At 37.7% G+C, this 23,160-nt stretch overlaps 2 pseudogenes; both read left to right on the forward strand.

Annotated features, from left to right (window-relative positions):
* Positions 1–3,565, forward strand: part of LOC113043702 (GTPase IMAP family member 8-like) — a 61,799-nt pseudogene extending 58,234 nt beyond the window's left edge.
* Positions 427–22,577, forward strand: LOC113042826 (uncharacterized; annotated as a pseudogene).
* Positions 22,578–23,160: the final 583 nt, after the last annotated feature.

Here is a 23,160-nt window from a genome sequence, read left to right on the forward strand (position 1 = left end):
ATCTATCTATCTATCTATCTATCTATCTATATTTTGGTCTCTCAGTTTCCCTGTTTTACATGAGTCCCATCTGTTGTGAAAATATATTATTTTGTGTACTTTGTCACAAATTTGTATTTCCTAGAAAAATGTCTTTGTACATCTTACATTTCCTAAATTTTTACACAAATAGAAAAGTTGATATAGGGTCATGTGACACATTCAATGGAGTAGCCGTGTTGACGGCGAGCTCCGGCAAAGACTTCGAAAAATCTCCCTCCTTAAACTCCATATCATCTTTGAGGGGGCTGAAATTAAATGTAGAAGTGACAAGACATGCCAAAGAAACAACTTAATTCCTGTTATAAACTTCGCAACATAGAATTAACAAACTTTAACACGCGCTCCTCTCCAAAAATGCCAGATGCTCCAATGAATCCAAGCGACATGGATGCACTTGTGAAGAAAATAACAGCAGAAGTTCTGCTGGATAACAAGATTGATCCAGTGCTAGAGAAATTGTCTGCGGTAGTGACACATGTTGAGCAGATGGAGAACCAAGTCACTGAAGCTGAAACGCGTATATTGGCGGTGGAAGACACTGTCTAAAGAGAGCGCGCGGACTTGAACAAAAGGAAAAAAAAAGCTCGATGCAGCCCTGGAAAAGATAGATGACCTGGAAAATAGGACCAGATGATGCAATTTACACATTTTTGGCCTACCCGAAGGGGAAGAAGGGACGAACCCGGTCTCGTTCCTTTGGACATGGCTGCCTAATCTGCTTAACGTCGAATTCAAGGACCACCAGGTAAAGATAGAGCGCGCACATTGTGTCCCTTCGCACCCTCCAACATCAGGAGAAAGACAGAGGGCATTGATGCTAAAACTGCATAATTTTCTGCTGTGAGTCAGCTGATCTATAAATGCCATAACATCTCTATATTTGAAGACTCTTCTGTGGCCATAGTGAGAAAAAGACAAGCCTTTGGAAATGTGAAGAAACGACTCCGTGAACGAGGAATTCGCTTCGCTATGATATATCTAGCGACTCTTCGAGTACAGCACAACGGTGGCGAAAAGTTCTTCATGCAGCCGACAGAGGTTGAGTCTTTCCTGGAAGGTCTGCCCAAACCATCAACCACAAATATTTCAGGCCCAAATCGCCCTGGATAGGCTTTTTTTCCCTTTTATATTTTAAGGAGTGCAACTGGACTTAATTATTGGGACTTAACTAAGCAATAGCCTACTTGTAATAACTTTTTGTATAGAGTTGGAGGGGGGCAGACATTTAACGCTCTCAAGGCAGGCGTTGCTGATTTGCAACAGTTAAAAACTAACTACCTTATTACTCCAGATACATATTTTATGTATCTGGAGTACTAAAAACTTGTTACTAAAACTTCATTTGAGCCTGAGAGGGTTAATGATTTAAATATTGAACCTATCAGTATATAGAAGGCTTGCTGTCTCAGTGGATTGACAATCATTTTATCAAAGCTCTTTCATCTTGCGGTGTTCCTTTTGAATACCGTGCATTTTTTGTTTGTTCTATCTAAGTTTCAGTCATGTAATGTTTCCAAGGAGACAAGAGTGGCGATCATTAGTGTTCTCAAATGTGAAACTGACCAGCATCAGACTTCCCTTGTCTTTTCTCAGAAATGTCTGCAAGTTTGTAAATGTAAATAGTTCTATGTTTTATGTTCGACATGCAGGGCAACACAACTCTTTTTTTTTCTTCTCCGCAATATCATGCATGCTATCACCGTCTATTCAACTGTATGGATATATCTTTCCTGTGTCTCAGAATGGAGCAGACTACATGCACTTCAAAACATGGCAGGATATCTCAAATATTGGTGCAGCGGGAATATTTAACTAATCCTTGGCTATGTCAACGAATAAAAAAAAAAAAAAAATTTAACATATGTGATTGGAATGTAAAGGGTGTTAAAAATCCAGTAAAAAGAAAAGATTCTAAATAATAACAAAAAAGGAAAAAAGGACAAATTCACATTGCATATCTGCAGGAGACACACCTAAAAGACAGTGAGCATGTCAAATTGAAGAGAGACTGGGTAGGACAAGTCTATGGTTCATCATATCCAGTAAAAGTAGGGGAGTTGTCATTCTTGTGAATAAATGTATACCACTATCAGATATTAATACATATTCTGATAAATCAGGACGGTTTATCCTGCTTAAAGCTACAATAGCTGGACAACCCATTGCCCTTATGAATGTCTATATCCCCCCTATTCAATCCAACAAATTAATTACACATATTTTTTCCAAGTTTGCTGAATGGCAATGTGACCATAGTGTATTTCTGGTGATTTTAATTGCACACTACTACCAAAACTTGACAAAATGTTACCATCTAATGATAAACCTTCAAACAGAGCACAAGCTCTGAATGAGATGTGTGAAGAAATTGGCCTGGTAGATGTTTGGCGAGCTCTGCATCCCAGAGATAGAGAATACACATTCTTTTCTGATGTCCATAAAACTGCAAGCAGAATAGACTACTTTTTCTCTCCCAAAACTTCACTACAAAATGTAATAGACTTTAATATTGGCAACATTGTAATCTCGGATCATGCTCCTGTTTTTCTTAAGTTAGGCCTATCCAACCAAATATATTACCCATCTTCCTGGAAATTCAAACCATGGCTCGCTCATGACCCAAATTTTGAATCCTACCTTAAAGAGCCAGTTAAACTATTTATTATGGACAATATAACCCCAGGAGTGTCTCCCAATTTGCTCTGGGACACTGCTAAGGCATATATTAGGGGATTGATTATCTCCTATGTATCTAACCAGAAAAAAAAAGCAGCTGGCAGATCAGAGAAAATTAGAAATTATTCGCCATGATTTAAAAATAAAATATAATTCTTGCCCATCAGATGTGCTTCTGGCCAAGATAGAAACCATTAAAACCTCTCTTGAAGCAATTCTTACAAATAAAGCTGAGAAATCTGTGTTCTTTGCTAGACAGCGGATGTATGAATTTGCCAATAAACCTAATAAATATCTAGCCAATGTATTGCGGAGCCGATCTCAAGCCCAGGTCATATCCAGTATCAACAAGGAAAGTGCCTTTACGATAACAAAGTAATTAACAAAATTTTTAGGGCATTTTATAAGAGGCTTTATTCATCCCAATCAGGCCTTTTACTGGTGATAATATGAATAAATTCCTTGCAAATCTAAATCTAGGTGAATCAACTGAGGAGCAAAGACAGATGCTAAACAAACCAATTGAACTTATTGAAATTTTGAAATTTATTAATAGTCTCCCCAAAGGAAAAGCACCAGGGCCCGATGGGTTTACACTTTATTTATTTTTTCAGAAACTTAAAATGGAGCTAGGGAGCCTAATGCAAGAAATTATACATTATTCATTTGATTCTGGTAGGCTTCCTGACTCCATGACAGAAGCCAACATATGTGTCTTTCTTAAAAAAGGCAAATGCCCACGAGGAGTGCGGTTCTTATCGCGATAAGATGCCCTCCTATATTGCCAACAACTCCACACGGGAAATGCAATTTAAAATTGTTCATCGCTTGCATGTGACTCCAGCCCGAAGACATAAAGTAAACCCAAAATTCTCCAACCTCTGCAATAAATGTAAAAGACTAGAAGGAACCCTCTTCAACTGTTTCTGGAGATGTTCAACAATACAACAATTCTGTATGGGTGTTCTAAGGGAATTGGAAAGTATATTTCGCTGCCCATTACAGTTAGGACCAAAGACATGTTTAGTTGGTATGAACCAAGAACTCCAGGGGGCCCACCTTCTTCAAATCCTACTCCACTGTGCCCGCAAATGCATACTTGTTTGTTGGAATAACAGACAAAGCCCCATCAATAGCACAGTAAATTAACACGGCCAAAGGCCTTATTCCATAGCTTTTTCAACAGCATTAAAAGAAAAACCTTTTGAATTTTATAAAATATGGGACCCTTTCTTCAATTATCTTGGGGCGGGAGACATCTGCTAGAGCTGGGAATACAGAACCTGACATGGAAAGACTGAATAATTACCGAATGGTGATGAAATATATTGGTATGCTTATTCTACGTTGCATATATTATAATTTTTTTATTTGTGTATTATTTTTCTTATTTTATTTTATTTTTTTATAATGTACTTTAATGTGTACTTTGTGGAGAATTCTAATGTATAACCACCTGGGTATTTTGTATTAGCTCAGATGTGCCAACTGTGCTTAAACCCTGTCAATGTCCAAACCTTGAATAAAAAAAAAAGAAAATAAAGAAAAAAAAAGAAAATAAAAGTTGATATGAACTACAACAGCAAATGCAAACCTGAAATGAAATAAAATTAGATCTTTAGCTTGATGATGAACATTCGTTCAAAATTCCAGAATTTTGTTGGATAGTTTTTAATCCTCTTACTAATTTTGTATTTTATTTTCCCCAGTGAGTGGAGATGAGTGGAGATGGTCGGACACATGGTCTATGGGAAGTTCTGCTTATGGTTCATTCAGCTCACAATCAGGAGCAGACAGCGGTTAAATTTTTAGCTCATTACACTCAAAAGTCTCATCTCTCAGTTCAGGATTCATGTCTTTGTGGTCCATCCCTGAGTCTGTGGAACAATCAGAAACCAGAAGTGCACATGGCAAACTCAACATCCCAAAGCTTTTACCAAGAATATTGAAGAAGCACAATAAGCAAGAAGAAGACTAAGAAAACTTGAACTACATAAATAAAAGAGAAAACTTGTCTTTATAATGTTGACATTTTAATTTTGAATTTTTTTTTTTATGATAACCATTTCTAAAACTGTTAGCTATGAGCAGTTGTTTAAATTCTTATTCTCCAATAAAAGGTTAGATTTATGTGATTTTTTAAAAATAAAAGATCAAAATGATTAACAATGCAGATTTATTTTGACAGCCTGTTTTGGGTGCCAAATCTTGGAATTGCTCCGTTTATTATTATTCTTTCCGCTTCTTCTCTGAAATTAATTTCATTTTTGAGGACCTAAACATGCTCAAAAACTCACGAAACGTTGCACACGTGTCAGAACTGACGAAAATTTACATCTGATATAGGTTTCAGAAGTGGATGTGGCCAAATGGCTTCATAGCGCCGCCTGTTAAATTTCAACGGAGTCCGCATTGAGCTACGTTTCACGCACATGCATGACAATCGGTACACACATGTAACACACCATTACCTAAAAAAAAGTATCTTGGTACAAAATCCAAAACCCAACATTATTTTGAAATTCCTATATGATTTTTGTGCAGTTTTTGCCATTTCCAAGCCTTGTACTTTGACAAACTTTTTCTACAGTTTTAATCGGATTATCTTCAAATTTGGTGAGGGTCATCATAAGACCTTTGTGACGTTAAATTGTGAGGATTTTGAGTTTTCATCAAGGGGCATGTCCCTGGCGGCCTGACAAATTTAGATGTTTTACTGTGAAACAGGAAGTGGCTGTAACACCCATGCCCAAATTCAGTTATAGTCATAGCACCACCTGCTGGCAACAGGAAGTGACAGGGTTAACATTGTTATGGACTCCTAGGAACATATAAAAAAAGTGTAAACAAGTGTTAAATAGGCTGCCAACATGCAAGAAACATACTAAAACATGATGGCAACAAGTATGCTATTAATGCGGTGAAGCAAGAAGTTACTGTAATTCAGTCATGCAGTCTCCAATCTGCCCAAAATTGAACAATTTGACAAGAGTCCTGTCCTGTCCTGATCACATCAACATGCCCGTATTCGATTATAGTCATAGAGCCACATGCTGGGAACAGGTTTAACACTTATGGATTCCTTGCAAAATAATAAAAAGCATAAAAAAAGTGTTAAGTAGGCTAGCAAAATTCTAGAATCATGCTAAAACTTGCTAGCAACACTTAGCTCAGTGTTAAAGCATGCTTATAGCGACACCTACTGGCAACAGGAAATTACATGTTTTAAATTACATGTATGCACTATTAGCAACACAGTAAAATATCCCATTGTGTGCGAAAAATATAAAATATATGTTAGAAATATTCCCAAACATGCTAGCAAAACATAGTAAGTGCTAAAGCATGCTATTAATATTATGAAACAGGAAGTTGTTGAAACGTATACAATGCCCAATCTGCCCCAATCACACGTTTTATAAGAGTCCCAGCAGGAGCATAACTAAAGGTCAATATTAAATTATAATTATAGCACCACCTGCTGAAAACAGGAAATTGATTTACCTGATAGCCAGTTGTAGTCATAGTGCCACCAAATGGCAGCAGGAAGTTTGGCACATATAAGACAATTTGATGCATTTATCCAACATTAACCTCTTTAAAAGCATATTGCCTACTTTTTGCTGTTTCCCAACAGCCATTGGGTGACGGTGAGCCCGGGTGCGAGGGCCCTTTCATTGCTGCTTGCAGCTTTAATTCTGACTATGTCTGTACGTTTATACAGCTCCACTAATGTGAACTAAAATTACCCTTGACATTCAATGCTAAAATCGGGGGAAATATTATTATAACATAAATGTTTTTCTCTTATACTTATTGGGCACAATTAACGGTACAGAGCTTTCTGAAACCTCCATTTGGCCAGTGACCCTCCCAGTGACCCCCCTTTTTTGTTTTTAAGGTTTGTTTTAAGATTATTGTCCAATAGGAAGATCCAAACATGGCCCATTATAAGATTTCTAACGGAGTCGGTCCGTTTTTCTGTTGGTTTTTGATAGAATCAAAGATGCCATGTACTATCTATGTCCGGGACCTCCAGCAGAAATATAGGTCCACAACAATAAAATACAGCAGTATATTTCATTGTACACGTGGAGTACTATCCCTGTGTGCACCAAATCCATCTTGATTGTTTGTTGCTAAAAAGCTCATTTTTTTGTCATATCTGACCATAGAAGCCAGTCCCATTTGAAGTTCCAGTCGTTTCTGACAACAGAATATGCTGGGGATTGTTTTTGGATGAGAGCATTTTCTTTTCTTGATTTTTTTTTTCTTGAAACCCTCCCAAACAACATGTAGGTGCTGTTTGATAATTATTTATTGTTTTTTGACTCTGAGACTCAACTATTTTCTGCAATTCTCCAGCTGTTATCCTTGAAGAGTCCTCCTCACTGTGCATTAGGACGATATAGACATACATCCTCTCCCTGGCAGATTTGTAACATTTTCTGTTGTTTGTAACCTCTTAATTATTGCCCTGATGGTGGAAATGGGAATTTTCACTCCCCTAGCTCTTTTTTAAAGTCACTTTCTAATTTGTGAAGCTCAGTCATCTTTTGTTGCACATCAGAAAAATATTCTTAGTTTTTTCTCATTGTGATGGATGATTAAGGGAATGTGGCATTTGTTTTCCCTCCTATTTATATTCCTGTGAAACAGGATGCCATGGCTGGATAATTTCATGTTCATAAACACCCTGAAGTGCTCAAAATTATAAATATGAATGGGAATATACTTAAAGATATTTTACTTATAAGAATGTTTAGGGGTATCATTAATTGTGTCTAATGTGTACTTGAGAATTTTTTGTGCAGAGGACGTGGTGCGGAGCTGGTATTGCGCATTTACCCTCCATCTACAGAATGCAGAGCAGCTGGTGACCAATGCAGAGGAGTGTGCTGAAGCCTGCAGAGATAGTATGAGACATAAGGATGATATGGGTTATTGGTAAAATTTTCTTTAAAAAAAAAATATATATATATATATATATATATAATTTTATTTCCATGAGTTTAAAATATAGATTAGACTTTTTCCCAAAATATTGGACAAAATTTAAGTAGCATTAATCAGTTCAGTGTCAAATAGCAGCCTGCATTTCAAGAAGGCCCTAAACCTTAAATGAACCAACAAAAGTGAATGTTGTTGATCCTGCTGTTGTGTCTGACAGGGCACTGGTTCATTCAGTTTTCATTCAGTGGAGCTGGATATGGATGGGATCTCAATCATTCAGAAGAGCTCTGAACATCCTGAACTACAGCAGATGACCGGGTTAAATAGTGGGGTTAAATAGAAAGGTGGAGAAATTGAGACAAACGGTGCTGTATGGGTTGATTCAAGTACTGATTGTTTGCAGGGAGTTAGCTGATTGGTTGAGATCATGATTTAGATAATTAACTTGAGTTAATAAGAGCAGAATTATATATTATTAAGGTCTGTTTTTATATGATCTGAATCTTAATAGGTATATATGATTTTTCTCTTAATTATGCTCTTGTGTGTGTTTGTTTGTATTAAAAGGGAAGAATTATTGGAATATGCCAATCTCTAGAACATGTTAAAGTCCACAATCTAAGTATTTAGTAGGTATCTTTTGATGAGTTTAAAATGTACTTTTAATTCACAAATTCGGCTGCCCATCCAGTCCTGATGGTTATTGGTAAATGGACTTGGCTTGCTGTCCTCAATGGAGGCTTGAATCTTAGGCTCGGCTCCAAATTCAAATCCCCCCATTGCAGGACTACCCAGAGGGAGATTATCATAAATAGAGGAGATAGGGAGGTGGAGGGATGCTGGAAGAATTGACGCTGGGAAGGTGCAATGAGAGTTGCTTATATAGGCTCGTATAATGATTGACAGGACTGAATGATTAGGCTCCCCCTGAACCTATGTATTAACTTCATTATAATACTTAGTAATGATAATGATATACACATTTCAAGATTTGGTTTGATATGCAATACTGATCTCATGATAAAATGCTCTCACCATACTGTTTAAAACTAAGTCGAAAAAAAAGGAGGTATCCCATTGCATTATCATACATTATATTCAGCACTATACAGTATATATATATATATATATATATATATATATATATATATATATATATATATATATATATATATATATATATATATATTTAATATAACAGTTGAATAACACTTGAATAATTTACACCTGTTATTAACAGTAAATGTAGTTTCATTAACAAGGTTCTGGAGGAGCACGTTAGATACTTAGCCTAATTAAAAAATTAGGAAATTCCATTGAAATGCTGTGAATTTCAGTATATTCTTGATTCTAAATACTTTCGATTTTACAGGAGATGAAGGAGAGAAGAAGAGGAGAGGAAGAGAGAGCAGAAGAACGAATGAAGATCTAGAAAAAAAACTGAGAGGAAACATCAGGTCTCAGATAAGTGAGTGAATTTTTTTTTTTTATGAAACTGGAGATTCACAACCATTCTTTGTTCATGCTTTTTTCACTTTTTCATATTCTTTGTAGGTAAAGGTGTCTCATCTGTTTATTATAAGCAGCTTTATGCTTGATTTTTCAATATTGTTTAGATATTTGCATTTTCAGAAAACAGCCAAAGAACATAATTATTGATAATACATTATTTTACAGCATCCTACGTCTGCCATATGTTGCCACCCCTTAAAAATTCCTGCCCCCTTCTCGCCACCCCAATATCAATATTTATTTAGATCCGCCCCTGCTCTCATCATATTTGTGTCGTCATGCACATTACGCAGAGTTCTAGAAATAGATAAAGTCCAGATAAAATTAGGTACCTACAACAAATCATCTAATCTTTGCTCAATAATAATCCTAAATTTTTTGCTGTTTTTCAAACATGTTAATGTTGATATTTTTTGCTTATGTTTTGATTTGTATTTATGTCAGTCAGTCAGTGAAATGTGTTCTGTTTTCAAAGTGAATTTCCTAAGTTTTATTTTATTAAATAACTTGAGGGTGAGTAAGATTATGATGCTCAGGATTTTGGTAAACTTTAATAAAAGATGCCATTGTAGGCTAGCTATTGTAAATTCTACATCATTGTGATTTGGACAGATTTAAAAAGTATTTTAAGGTTGGATATGTGCCGTGTTTGTTTGCAAAATTATGTTTTTTGTGCCACCCCAAAGTAACTACCGTATTTTTCGGACTATAAGTCGCACCTGAGTATAAGTCGCATCAGTCCAAAAATACGTCATGATGAGGAAAAAACATAAAAAGTGTGACTTATAGTCTGGAAAATACGGTACTGGCCCGGTAGTGGCTCTGCCACTGTTTGACCCACGCATCACTGATTGGTTCCTTCAGTTTTTTTACATGTTCTTCTCTAAACATTGAAGAAAATGTTCTCAGGAAGTGTCAGAGTTTTGAATAGGTAAATAGGTTAATGTTTTTTTTTTTCTTTACATAAAAGTGCTCAGATGGAGATTGAATCTCTGCTCACTTCCTGCTTTGAAGTGTTGATGTATTTTCCTTATCATAGCATTAACGTTCGTATTAATAACCTTATGAAGTCCTACATAAATCTTAAAAGTAATGTAAAATTAGTCTCACGAAAATGAAAGCAGCAGCTATTGACATGCCCATGTTTGCCACAGTGTTGAAGCAACAGGAAGTGGTTTTGAAGTCTCATCCAAAACAATTTGAAAGTACACTGCAACTTTTGCATGTAAAGACCAACTGAGAAAAGGCAAAATGGGCATAGGTAAGCTTTTCACTCAAACTCAAATCAACTGTTATGAAACTAAACAAGTTGCCAACATTGTTTAACGTTTGTGAGATTTTACACACAGGCTAATTTTGATAAAATAATAGCCTATAGTTTGAAACAAAGCATGTGACTGTTATTAAAATAAATAATTATTGTAAATGAAAAAGATAGTTTAGTATAAATAAGTACAGCGAAATGTACAAACATGTACAATGTTATTTGTGGGCGAAGGTATTGGTGCTCCTGAATTTTTAGCCCTCTGGGTACTGAAGGGGTTTTGAGGCCCTGGAGAAATGTTTACATGCTGTGACATTTGTGGTTTTTCAGTTTCTTAAATGCATCTTAATAGCTAAAGTCTGATTACACTCTGCAACAATAATCTGATAGCAGCCTGTATTTAAATCTTTGTGTTTTTGCGAAAATAAGGTTTATGCGTGGTTAGTGAAAAAAAATATATATATTGAAGTCACTGAAATGAGCCCAAAAACATACAGAACATTTTTACACAATACTTTTTAGAACTGATTGTGGTCGACTAGAGTTTATATATATATATATATATATATGTATAATTTAAAGATGACAAAACAATAAAGAAAAATTACACACACACACACGTTGGTTTTCATGGTTTATGAGGACTCTCCATAGGCATAATATTTTTTATACTATACAAACCATATTTTCTGTTGCCCTAAATCAGCCTGTTTCAGAATGATTTTTTTTTAATCTAAAAATGCACAAAGTTTTCATTTTTAGATTTAAAAAAAAAACTAATTCTGAATGATGTACTGTTTAAGCCTATTGAATTACAGGGACACTGAAATAAATAAGTCCTCATAAATGACCTTCTTGTTGTAATACCTATATCATACCCATGTCATTATACACATTCGTGTCATCATAAACAACATAAACATTCACACACTCATATATATTGTTTTGTTTTTGCTTTTTCTTAAATCATTGTTTAAAAAAAGAATAATACTGTCATAAGTTCAGTCATAAAAACCTAAAACTGAGTGGGATCTTTCACTGCATGTTTAAAAAGAGTAAAATGTAATTGCTTTTTTAAGATATCTATAAAATATTCAATTTCAGTAAATTCTAAATAAATATATTAACGTATTGTAGTTTTTTGTAATGTTGCTTATAATTAGTTACTCATCTACAAAGATGTTTTTTTTCTTTTCTTTTTTTTAGGCTTGTATTAATTTTCTTGTAATAGTGTCAGTAGTGACAAGAATTATGAAAATTATATTGTATCAAAAACTTTGATATCATAAAAACCTTATTAAATGCAAAAATAACTATGCTATATCGTGATATATATCGTTATTGTGATGTAAAATTACTCATATCGTGATTTATTATCATATCCTCCACCCCAATCACTGCTGTTATAAAATGTTATGTGAAATGTTCTCTTTCAGTTTTTAAAGGGTTAGTTCACCCAAATATAAAAATCTCATTAATGATTCTGTTCATCAATCTTCGGAACACAGTTTAAGATATTTTAGATTTAGTCCGAGAGCTTTCTGTCCCTCCATTGAAAATGTATGTACGGTATACTGTCTATGTTCAGAAATTTAATAAAAACATTACATTTACATTTATTCATTTATTCATTTAGGAGATGCTTTTATCCAAAGCGACTTACAGATGAGGACAGTGGAAGCAATCAAAAACAACAAAAAGAGCAATGATATATAAGTGTTAAAACAAGTCTCAGTTAGGTTAACACAGTACACATAGCATGGGATTTTAAATAATCCCATGCTATGTGTACTGTGTTAACCTAACTAATATAAAGAAAACAGATAGAATAAAAAAAAGAATAGAGCAAGCTAGTGTTAGAGGTCTTTACACATACACACACACACATACAATTGCATAATTAATGAAAAGAAAATAGAATACAAAAAGATTAGAAAGGTAGTTAGATTTTTTTAAAGAATAGAATTAGAGTAGTGAGTGTTAAAGTTAGAGGGTCAAATAAAGATGGAAGAGATGTGTTTTAAACCGATTCTTGAAGATGGCTAAGGATTGAGTTGGGGAGGTCATTCCACCAGGAAGGAACATTTAAAGCTGCAGTTGGTAACTTTTGACACTCTAGCGGTTAATAAACAGAACTGCTTGCGTCTTGCTGAAGAACATCGTAGCCGGAACTACTTCTCTCTGTTTATGTCTATGAAGAATCACAAAGCTACTGGGTTACTCCGCCGCGGTACCCCCGAAGCAATCTAAAATAGTCTGAATATAAACACTTATTATAGGTGCACCCTAGTGATTCAGGACACGCTAAAAACACGGTTTGGAAAATGGATTCATGGTGTACTCGCTTATTATATACATTTTTCTATGTTTTCTATGTATATAATAATTCAAAGTTACCTACTGCAGCTTTAATTTAAAAGTCCGTAAAAGTGACTTTGTGCTGCTTTGGGATGGCACAATCAAGCGACGTTCACTTGCAGAACACAAGCTTCTAGAGGGCACATAAGTCTGAAGTAACAAATTTAGGTAAATGGGTGCAGAGCCAGTGGTAGTTTTGTAGGCAAACATCAATGCCTTGAATTTTATACGAGCAGCTATTGGAAGCCAATGCAAATTGATAAACAGAGGTGTGACATGTATTCTTTTTGGCTCATTAAAAATGTATCTTGCTGCCGCGTTCTGAATTAATTGTAAAGGTTTGATAGAATTGGCTGGAAGACCTGCCAAGAGGGCATTGCAATAGTCCAGCCTGGACAGAACAAGAGCTTGAACAAGGAGTTGTGCAGTATGTTCTGAATGAAAGGGCTCGATCTTCTTTATGTTGAATAAAGCAAATCTGCAGGATCTGACAGTTTTAGCAATGTGGTCTGAGAAAGTCAGCTGATCATCGATCATAACTCCAAGGCTTCTAGCTGTTTTTGAAGGAGTTATGGTTGATGTGCCTAACTTGATGGTGAAATTGTGATGAAACGATGGGTTTGCTGGAATCACAAGCGGTTCTGTCTTGGCAAGGTTGAGTTGAAGGTGATGGTCCATCATCCAGGAAGAAATGTCTGTTAGACAAGCTGAGATGCAAATAGCTACCGTTGGATCATCAGGATGGAATGAGAGGTAGAGTTGAGTGTCATCAGCATAGCAGTGGTATGAAAAGCCATGTTTCTGAATGACAGAACCTAATGATGCCATGTAGACAGAGAAGAGAAGTGGTCCAAGAACTGAGCCCTGAGGCACCCCAGTAGTTAGATGTGGTGACTTGGACACCTCACCTCTCCAAGATACTTTGAAGGACCTATCTGATAGGTAAGACTCAAACCATTGAAGTGTGGTTCCTGAGATGCCTTTGCCAGTAGGGTTGATAGGAGGATCTGGTGGTTAACCCTGTCAAAAGCAGCAGACAGAACAAGCAGGATAAGTACTGAAGATTTGGATTCCGCTCTTGCCAGTCTTAGAGCTTAGAGCTAGAACTGTAAATAAATTTTTGTCCAAAAATAGGACGCTCACAAGTTATCTCTCCCTTCCTCAGCATCATCCCTGTAGGCCCCGAAGCTTCCCACCAGGCGACTAAAGCTGACATCCAGCCTATATGGGAAAGCATACACAGCGGCAATCAGGTGTCTGTACACCATGGTGGTGTTGCAGGTTTACCAGGCCAACTAGGGGCACTGCACAAGATCCCGGGCCCTATGCAAAGGCAGTCCTAATTGCTTGAATGGCACAGTGGGTATTCTCGTACCCTAAGCATTTTAACGCAGATCAAATTCCTGAAGGGGAACATTTCCAGGTTACGCATGTAACAATGGTTCCCTGAAGAAAATGAAATGCTACATCTTTTGCCATGCTCCCTGCATCCCTGTAGGCACTCGCTTCCACAGAATCTAACATGTTAATTTGCCAGATGTGCCTTAATGCTTCCTGGTTGCACACATCACCCTGTTTTTAACGTCTTGCTTCTCTATTGGACTGATTTCATATATGCCTCAGATCATTGTCTTGCCAGGGCATTCCCAAAGCGTTTCCCACTTTGGGGAACCATGGTTACATACAACTTTGAGGAGATAACTTTTTTTAAAGTAAATAGTAAAGTAACAATTAATTAAGAAAATATTGGAGTTATGAATGCTCACATTATGCAACTAAGTTATACCAGGTAGTTTGTTTTCCTGTTTATTGACTGACAGCTCTCCTGTCCACATTTTGAGAAAAACTGAGTAAATGCAGAGGCATTGAGTGTGCCGTGTAAATATGATGGTTACTTTAGTTCTAGACTAAATATGACAAACATATTTTGCACAAAAACACATTCAACAAACACTACCAACTGTGAGGTTAGACAGATAGAATTCGCGCCTGCAGGGCGGGGATGTCAAAGTTATAGAATCTGGCAAAAGTGGATAGAAACGACTAGCCAGCAGCCGCACAGATCTCACTGATAGATATGCCACTGGACCACTCCCATGAGAAGGCCATTCCCCTTGTGGAGTGGGCTCTCACACCAATAATAATAATAATAATAATAATAATAATTCCTTACATTTATAAAGTGCTTTTCTAGACACTCAAAGCGCTTACATAGTCAGGGGGTATCTCCTCATCCACCACCAGTGTGCAGCATCCACCTGGATGATGCGACGGCAGCCATAGTGCGCCAGAACGCCCACCACACACCAGCTTACTGATGGAGAGGAAACGGAGTGATGAAGCCAATCAGCGGATATGGGGATTGTTAAAAGGCCATGATGGTCAGAGGCCAATGGGCGAATTGAGCCAGGATGCCGAGGTCACACCTCTACTCTTTTCGAAAGACATCCTGGGATTTTTAATGACCACAGAGAGTCAGGACCTCGGTTTAATGTCTCATCCAAAGGACGGTGCATGTTGACAGTATAGTGTCCCCATCACTACACTGGGGCGCTAGGACCCACACAGACCACAGGGTGAGCACCCCCTGCTGGCCTCACTAGCACCTCTTCCAGCAGCAACCTAGTTTTCTCAGGAGGTCTCCCATCCAGGTACTGACCAGGCTCAGCCCTGCTTAGCTTCAGTGGGCAACCGGTCTTGGGCTCCAGGGTGATATGACTGCTGGCTAACCCGGCCAATAGGGCATTCCTGTCCTTCTGATGCATAAGCCAGAGCTATTGCATCAACAACCTAGTGAGACTGGCAGACCATTCTGGTGGCTTCCATACTGCCTAAACAGTTTAAAATGTTCCACTTAGACTCTCTGAGCCCTAACAGGGCAATGTATTGGGCAATGAGATTTGTTTTTCCGAGGTGAAGAGTTCAGCCTCTGCCTTCCCAAAGACCGTCCAAATTTGCTGTACCATCTGAGGATGCAGCACCCAATCCCCCGGGGCTACTTTGCCTCTGGACAGCATGATCTCTCCCAGGTTCATCTTGCCTGGCCCATGAACCGCCCTTAGCAAGAGGAGTTCCTTCTGTGCCCAAAGAAGGATGCTATGAACCAATCTGTATAAGGCATGAGACCTGAGACCACATTGGTTATTGACATACACAATTATAGTGGTCTCCTAATGAGACCACTAAAATTTGTAAGCATCACTGCTGAGCTGTCCAGGAGCCAAATGCTGGATTGCCCTCCAGCAGTGCACCCCACCCGGAGCTGGACACATCTGTTGTGAACACTTTCCTTTTGGAGCCCACGCCCATCCCTACTCCTGTCTGAAACAGGTGATTGGTCCTCCAGGGGGCCAGAGCTTTGATACAGCGGTGGTCCACCCTAACCGGAAATCTCTGCAACCGGCAAGCGTGGGGCGGGACTTGGGCTTTTAGCCAAAATTGGAGGGGCCGCATGTGAAGCAGTCCCAGTGGAGTTAAAGAGGCGGCAGTGGCCATAACGCTGAGCAGCCTCTGAAAAACCCTCAGGGGCAGGTCGTGCCTGGTTTAAGGGAAGCCATCAATCGCAGAATTTTTAGGGATCGAACCAGCGAGATCCATGCCCTCATTAGGGTGGAGTCTACAACAGTTCCCAGAAAGACAGTTCATTGTCTGGGCAACAACTGACTCTTGCATGGGTTGATGACCAACCCGAGGTGACTGAGCAGCAGATTTGTGAGCATTCAGTTCCCATTCTGATCCAGCTAGAGCAAGCCAATCGTCGAGGTAGTTCAATGCGCGGATTCCCAACTGCCTGAAAGGGGACAGAGCCCCTTTGCATTGTTAAAGGATGCACTTCGTAAAAATTGCATGGGGCACGGGACAGTCCAAACGGAAGGCCTGCGAATGCAAATCTCAAGAACAGTTTGTGAAGGGGGGCTATGTGGATGTGAATGTAAGCATCTTTCAAATCCATGGTCAAAAACCAATCCTCAGGGCAAATATGCGCAAGATCGTCATCATCTTGAATGACTGGCGCATAAGCGAGCTGCTCAGATGTTTGAGATCTAGAATGGGTCTGTGCCCACCATCTCTCTTTGGGATGAGGAAATATAGGCTTAAAAAGTCTGACTCGCTGTTCGCTAGGGGCACTATTTCCTAAGCACCTTTTGCAAGCAGTACTTGCACCTCCTGCCAGAGAACAATAGCTTAGTTGTCCGTTATTTCCTCTTAGGGGAGGAGAAAGATGGGAGGACCTGGTGGAGGGATCACCATGATGGAACAAGTCGACCCTGGAGCTTAGACGTGAAAGACTCATGCTCTTGCAGAAGGAGCGTGAGCCATCAGCGAGCACAGCCCCTGTGTGGGCACGGCCGAGGAAGGTGGCGCACCCGCTGTCTCCGTCAACATCGTGCAAGAACCCCTTGCACAAACCACACAACATTTGTAACAAGGTGCGCTGATATTGCTTTTAGAAATTTGCTCTTTCACTCCGGATGCCAGATGCCTGCAGTGATGCTCAAGCCGCTGCTTTGACTTCTTCCACGGCAGTGAGCAGAGCTGGAGCTTCTTCCACGGCTTCTTCTTGCAGAAGTGTCAATGAAGAGATGATCCTCATCGCTGAAGCAGAATAATCTGATAAATGGCGCTACAGGCCAACTTATATAGTGGTTGGCCCCGCCACTACGCAAACATGAACAAATCAGAATTCAGCAGAATGGAAAAAAAAATTGTTTTCCCCAAACATAACGAGAGTGAACATTCAAAAGTTAACTTTATTCTCTTGCATCTTAAGACTTTCGACAATGAATTTACATCTCCTTCAGCCTGAGTCTTATTCATTTCACTTTTGGTGTGAAAGGGCTTTTAGATTTGTCAAAAATTATTTAAATTATTAAAAATAAACAAGCAAGCCCATAAGAGAAAATCTAAAGTCAGTCTCATTTGTGACAATCTCCACTGAATTGGATGGTTACTGAAAAATAAATTCAATAATAAAAAATAAAAAAATCAATGAAATTAAAGCAATTTTCTTTTTCCGTAATTCCTAAAGAATAGTTATTAATTTACTGTGATTTGGGAGCTGAAACTCATTCATAAATAATATGTTTGTTTTATGATCATTCTAAATGAAATAATGTAGTTCATAAGCATTCTTTTGGTCAGTGTAACTATTTTACAGAAATACAAAAAATTCTTATGATTTTGAAAAATGTTGTTTTCCCCATGCAGGACAAATCCTGCATGTATGACGGGAAGGCACTGCCACATAATGGGTTTCTTCAGGAATATTAACTTTGATATTTGACTCAAGCATGTTGCCAAATAATTTGTACATTCACTTTACTTGGTGAAGAGGCAACGGTATTTCTTATTTTTCATCTCTGATTTTGATGTGTATTTGAGTGTTTCCTAACCTGATGCACTGTAACACTGAAGTACTCTGCTGAATTGTGTCACAGGGAAAATGGTGAAGGAGTGTGAAGCAGGTATTCACAGTTTCACAGTTAAGTATCGTTTTTAAAAAGCATGTTTTGTTCTCTGTTGGTTACAGGTGAAGCCCAACATCTCTCAGACTTGAGGATTGTGTTAATGGGCTATAGAGCTGCTGGTAAGAGTTCAACAGGAAACAGCATCCTGTGCAGAGAGGAGTTTGACTTGAAGAGATCTGCTCAGTGTGTGAGAAGACATGGAGGAGTAGCAGACAGACACATCACTGTCATTGAAGCTCCAGGATGGTGGAGGAATTACACTGTAGAGGACAGTCCTGAGTTACTGAAACAGGAGATTGTGCTCAGTGTATCTCTGTGTCCTCCAGGACCACACGCAGTACTACTGATCATACGTGTGGACACTAGTTTTAAAGAGATTAACCAAAAATCAGTGCAAGGACATCTGGATCTTCTGGGTGAGAGAGTCTGGAGTCACACTATAGTGCTGTTCACCTGTGGAGACTCTCTGTTAGACACATCTATAGAGCAGCACATTGAGAGTGAAGGACAGGATCTCCAGTCTCTGCTGGACAAATGTGGGAACAGATATCATGTTCTCAGCAATCAGAACAGGAGCGACGACACTCAGATCAAGGAGCTGCTGGAGAAGATTGAGGAGACAGTGGCACAAAACAACGGCTCCCATTTTGAAATAAACAGAAAGCTCTTAAAGGAGATTAAAGAGAGAAGAAGAGCAGAGGAAGAGAGAGCAGAAGAACGGATGAAGAGAATAAAAAACGAAAAGACAACATCAGATCACAGATGAGTAAGTGAAAATTTACTGAAACTTGAGTCACAACAACCCCCAAAATTTTCTATACACTAAATGAATAGTAGTTTAATGCTGTTTCCAGCAAGTGTAAATATTAGTTATATGTTGGATACTGTTTGCACCTCAATGTATCATAAGATGGGAAGACGAAAGAAGTGTCAGTACTCACTCCCTACCCCCTCTTATTTATAAGCTTATTTAGTTTTATATTAAATAAAGTACTTTTTAATTCTATGAATTCACAATGGTGAATTGTTGATAATTTACTTTCAATCAATCAATAATTAATTAAACATTTTAAATACAAATAAGGACAAGTCAAGCAGTGATACCAAACAGGGCCAAATGGAGACGCCACTAAACCTCCTGCCTTGATTTGACTGTACTAATATATGGATCCATTCAGAATCACTAAACCACTGACAACCATATAAGTGAAAACACCTTCAGCCAGTGCCCATTATAAAACAATATCGCTTTTAAGCCAAATACACACTGAAAATAATAATTTACTGACATCTGGACATAACTCACTATTTTCTGTTACTGTTTGAATACACTTACTGGATCTTTGTACTTCCAGGAGTTTCCTGGTTTAAAATGATGTGATCGCGAAAACCTTTCTTTTTAATAGGAGGTAGCACAATCTGAGCGGGTAGCACAAATCGTCAGAACACCAACCCGCTTCAAGCAATAAGTACATTTATAATCATGACTGGATGTTAGATGATTAAAAGCATCTGCTAAATTATTAAATGTAAAGGTACATTTAATAATAATATGATTAAATGATTATAAATTAGTAGCGTATTTAACTTTTTTTGTCAAAATAAATTGTCCAGATCATCTTAATGGGTTTATTTTGTCTTGATTACTGTACAATTTGATTGTATTAAATGTATAATTCATCAGGTATTTACAGATTCTCAATACAATATTATTTTATATAAGTGTGTATTTGTTTCAGGCAAAGCCCAGTGTCTCTCAGAGCTGAGGATTGTGTTAATGGGGCATAAACTTGCTGGTAAGAGTTCAACAGGAAACAACATCCTGGGCAGAGAGGTGTTTGACTTGAAAAGATCTGCTCAGTGTGTGAGGAGACATGGAGAAGTAGCAGACAGACACATCACTGTCATTGAAGCTCCAGGATGGTGGATAGATTACTCTGTAGAGAAGAGTCCTGAGTTGCTTAAACAGGAGATTTTGCTCAGTGTGTCTCTGTGTCCTCCAGGACCACACGTTCTACTACTGATCATACGTGTGGACATTGGATTTAAAGAGACTGAGAGAAAAGCATTGCAAGGTCATCTGGATCTTCTGGGTGAGAGAGTCTGGAGTCACACTATAGTTCTGTTCACTCATGGAGACTCTCTGTTAGACACATCTATAGAGCAGCACATTGAGAGTGAAGGACAGGATCTCCAGTGGCTGCTGGACAAATGTGGAAACAGATATCATGTTCTCAACAATCAGAACAGGAGTGACGACAATCAGATCAAGGAGCTGCTGGAGAAGATTGAGGAGACAGTGGCACAAAAAAACCGCCCTGTTAGGAGAAAGAGCAGCCCTATTAAAATACAAGGAGCTGAAAATAAAATAAAATCAGAAGAGCAAATTCAGCCATGGATAGATGACGTCAGATCACAAATGGGTGAGTGAAATCATAAAACTGTATCAATATCTCAGTTGTGTTTGTCATTATATTTTTTATTTCTCTTCAGATGTTGGTTTAAATAGTTCACAGAGTTTAATCAAATACTGATCTAATGCTGATGTATTTAAATTAATCTTCGAACACAACTTTAGATTTTCTCAGATAGTCTTTGGTTCAGGCACAGCCCTGTTTAGCTTTAATAGGAAACTAAGAGCCACAAAGTGCTGTGGTAAATAAAGGTTCATCATCTGAACCGATCATATGGCACATTATCTGTCTGATGTTCAGTTGTTTTAAACCTTTGATTCTCTAAATGTCAGATTTATGTTAAACTTCTGTTCTCATGAAATGATAAACCAGATTTTTGAATTTCAATATCTTTTTTATAAATGTGCCTACTTACTGTATGAATGTAATGTGAATGTTCTGCTCTCTTGCATTATTACAGTCAGTGGTGCTGAAGGATCTGATTCGTGTTCTCTGGCAAGTTCTGGTTACGGTTCATCTGAAGCAGACGTCGGGTCAATTTCTGGGTCTTCCCATTCCAAAGATACATCTCTCATAAGCAGATTCAAATCGGGGGTCCTGAAGATATTTAGCAAGGAATTCACACCACCACTGAGTGAGTGTCTTCTGTTTTATTTGACACTTATACCCAGAATATACACATTACATTTTATAAAACATGCAAGGCCCAAATTCCATGTTATTGATATTTTAGACAAATATACTTATCTTAAAATAATTTCATAAATCCAACTTGATTCTAATTTGGATAATGTTTTGAAAGTCATCATTTTATGTATTTATTCCATGCAGAATTACCTCTTTTTAATTCCCTTTGCTTTTTGCAGTGAGTGGAGAGGAGAGGTCCAACACATCACCTCTGGGAAGTTCAGAAGCAGACATCAGATCTTCATGGTCCAGAGATTCATCTCACACAAGAAGATATGAGTCCAGTTTCCAAGAAATGCATAGCATGGAATGCATATCACCACTGTGTGAGTATCTTTTGTTTTATTTGGCACTTTCCAGAATACTCTACACTCTGGTGTACTATGACAGTTTCATTATAGCACAACAAGCATAAATCCCATGTTAGTTGTAGTGAGACCTGTTAGATCATTTAGACAAACTTTTGACCTTCCTGAAAATTAAACCTATACATCTATAATCGGTGAACTGATATAATTTAAAACAAACTATTAATTATTGGCTAACTAAAAAAAATGTCTATAAAAAGATAATAGATCATTGATTTGACATTCAAACATTTTATGTCTGACGTGGCTTTCTACATCATGATGTGGAGATAAACATACTTTTTACATTGTCTCAGTTTTATACAAATTGTCTTTATTATTATTATTCATTTTTAATTTCTTTTTTGTAATATAATTTGATCTTGATAATAGTCAAGTGTTATTTAGTGGAATATGAATGCGACATCTGTTGTACTGATATTTACTCCATGCACTTAATCGATCCAATTGGCTACATAATTTTTTAGAAAACATGTGGATTGAAATATGTTTCTATTTTTTCCCCAGTGAGTGGATACGAGCGGCCAGAAACATGGTCTGTGTCAAGTTCTGCGTATGGTTCATTCAGCTCACTATCAGGAGCAGAAGGCAGTTCAGTTTTTAGCTCATCACACTCAAAAGTCCCATCTCACAGCTCAGGACTGGGGTCTTTGCAGCCCATTTCTCACTCTGTTAAACATTCAAGAACCAAAAGAACACAGGATTTGCCCAAGGGCTCAAAATATGAGCATAAAGACACTGATTTAGACACCGAAGTGATGGCTGAATAATCCTAGAATTTTGACATCATGTTTAACATATACAAAACAGATTCTATAAATAATTGTAAAACATTTTCTCCGTTTTGTTCCTTTTTTTCAGTTAAAGATATAATCCTTTACTTGCAGGTATCTGTAGAAATCAGTAACATAAGATATGATGCCTATATATTATCAGAATACTTATTTTATATAGTTATTCTAAAATATGTGCATGCATTATATTTTTATCAAAAATTCATAAAGGACAAATCACTTTTTAACTTTGTAAATGGACTACATTTATATAGCGCTTTCAACAGACCACATCGCCCACCAAAGCGCTTTACAATTTGCCTCACATTCACCCATTCACACACCGACTGCGGGGTCAGCCATTCAAGGCGCCATCCAGCTCGTCGGGAGCAGCTGGGGTTAGATGTCTTGCTCAAGGACACCTCGACACTTGGTCAGGTGGAGCCGGGGATTGAACCACCAACCTTCTGGTTTGTAAACAACCTACATGAACCACTGAGCCACTGCCGCCCCGACTTTGTCATGTGTTGGAGCCACAAGGACCTTAAAAATAATCCATTTCAAAAATAAAACCACGACTTAATATTAATATTTAGACTCCTTAAAACTTTGGTTATTATTCAAGTACATTCTAAAAATGTCTAA

Source organism: Carassius auratus, chromosome 25 (assembly GCF_003368295.1).
Source record: "Carassius auratus strain Wakin chromosome 25, ASM336829v1, whole genome shotgun sequence".
Lineage (NCBI taxonomy): Eukaryota > Metazoa > Chordata > Actinopteri > Cypriniformes > Cyprinidae > Carassius > Carassius auratus.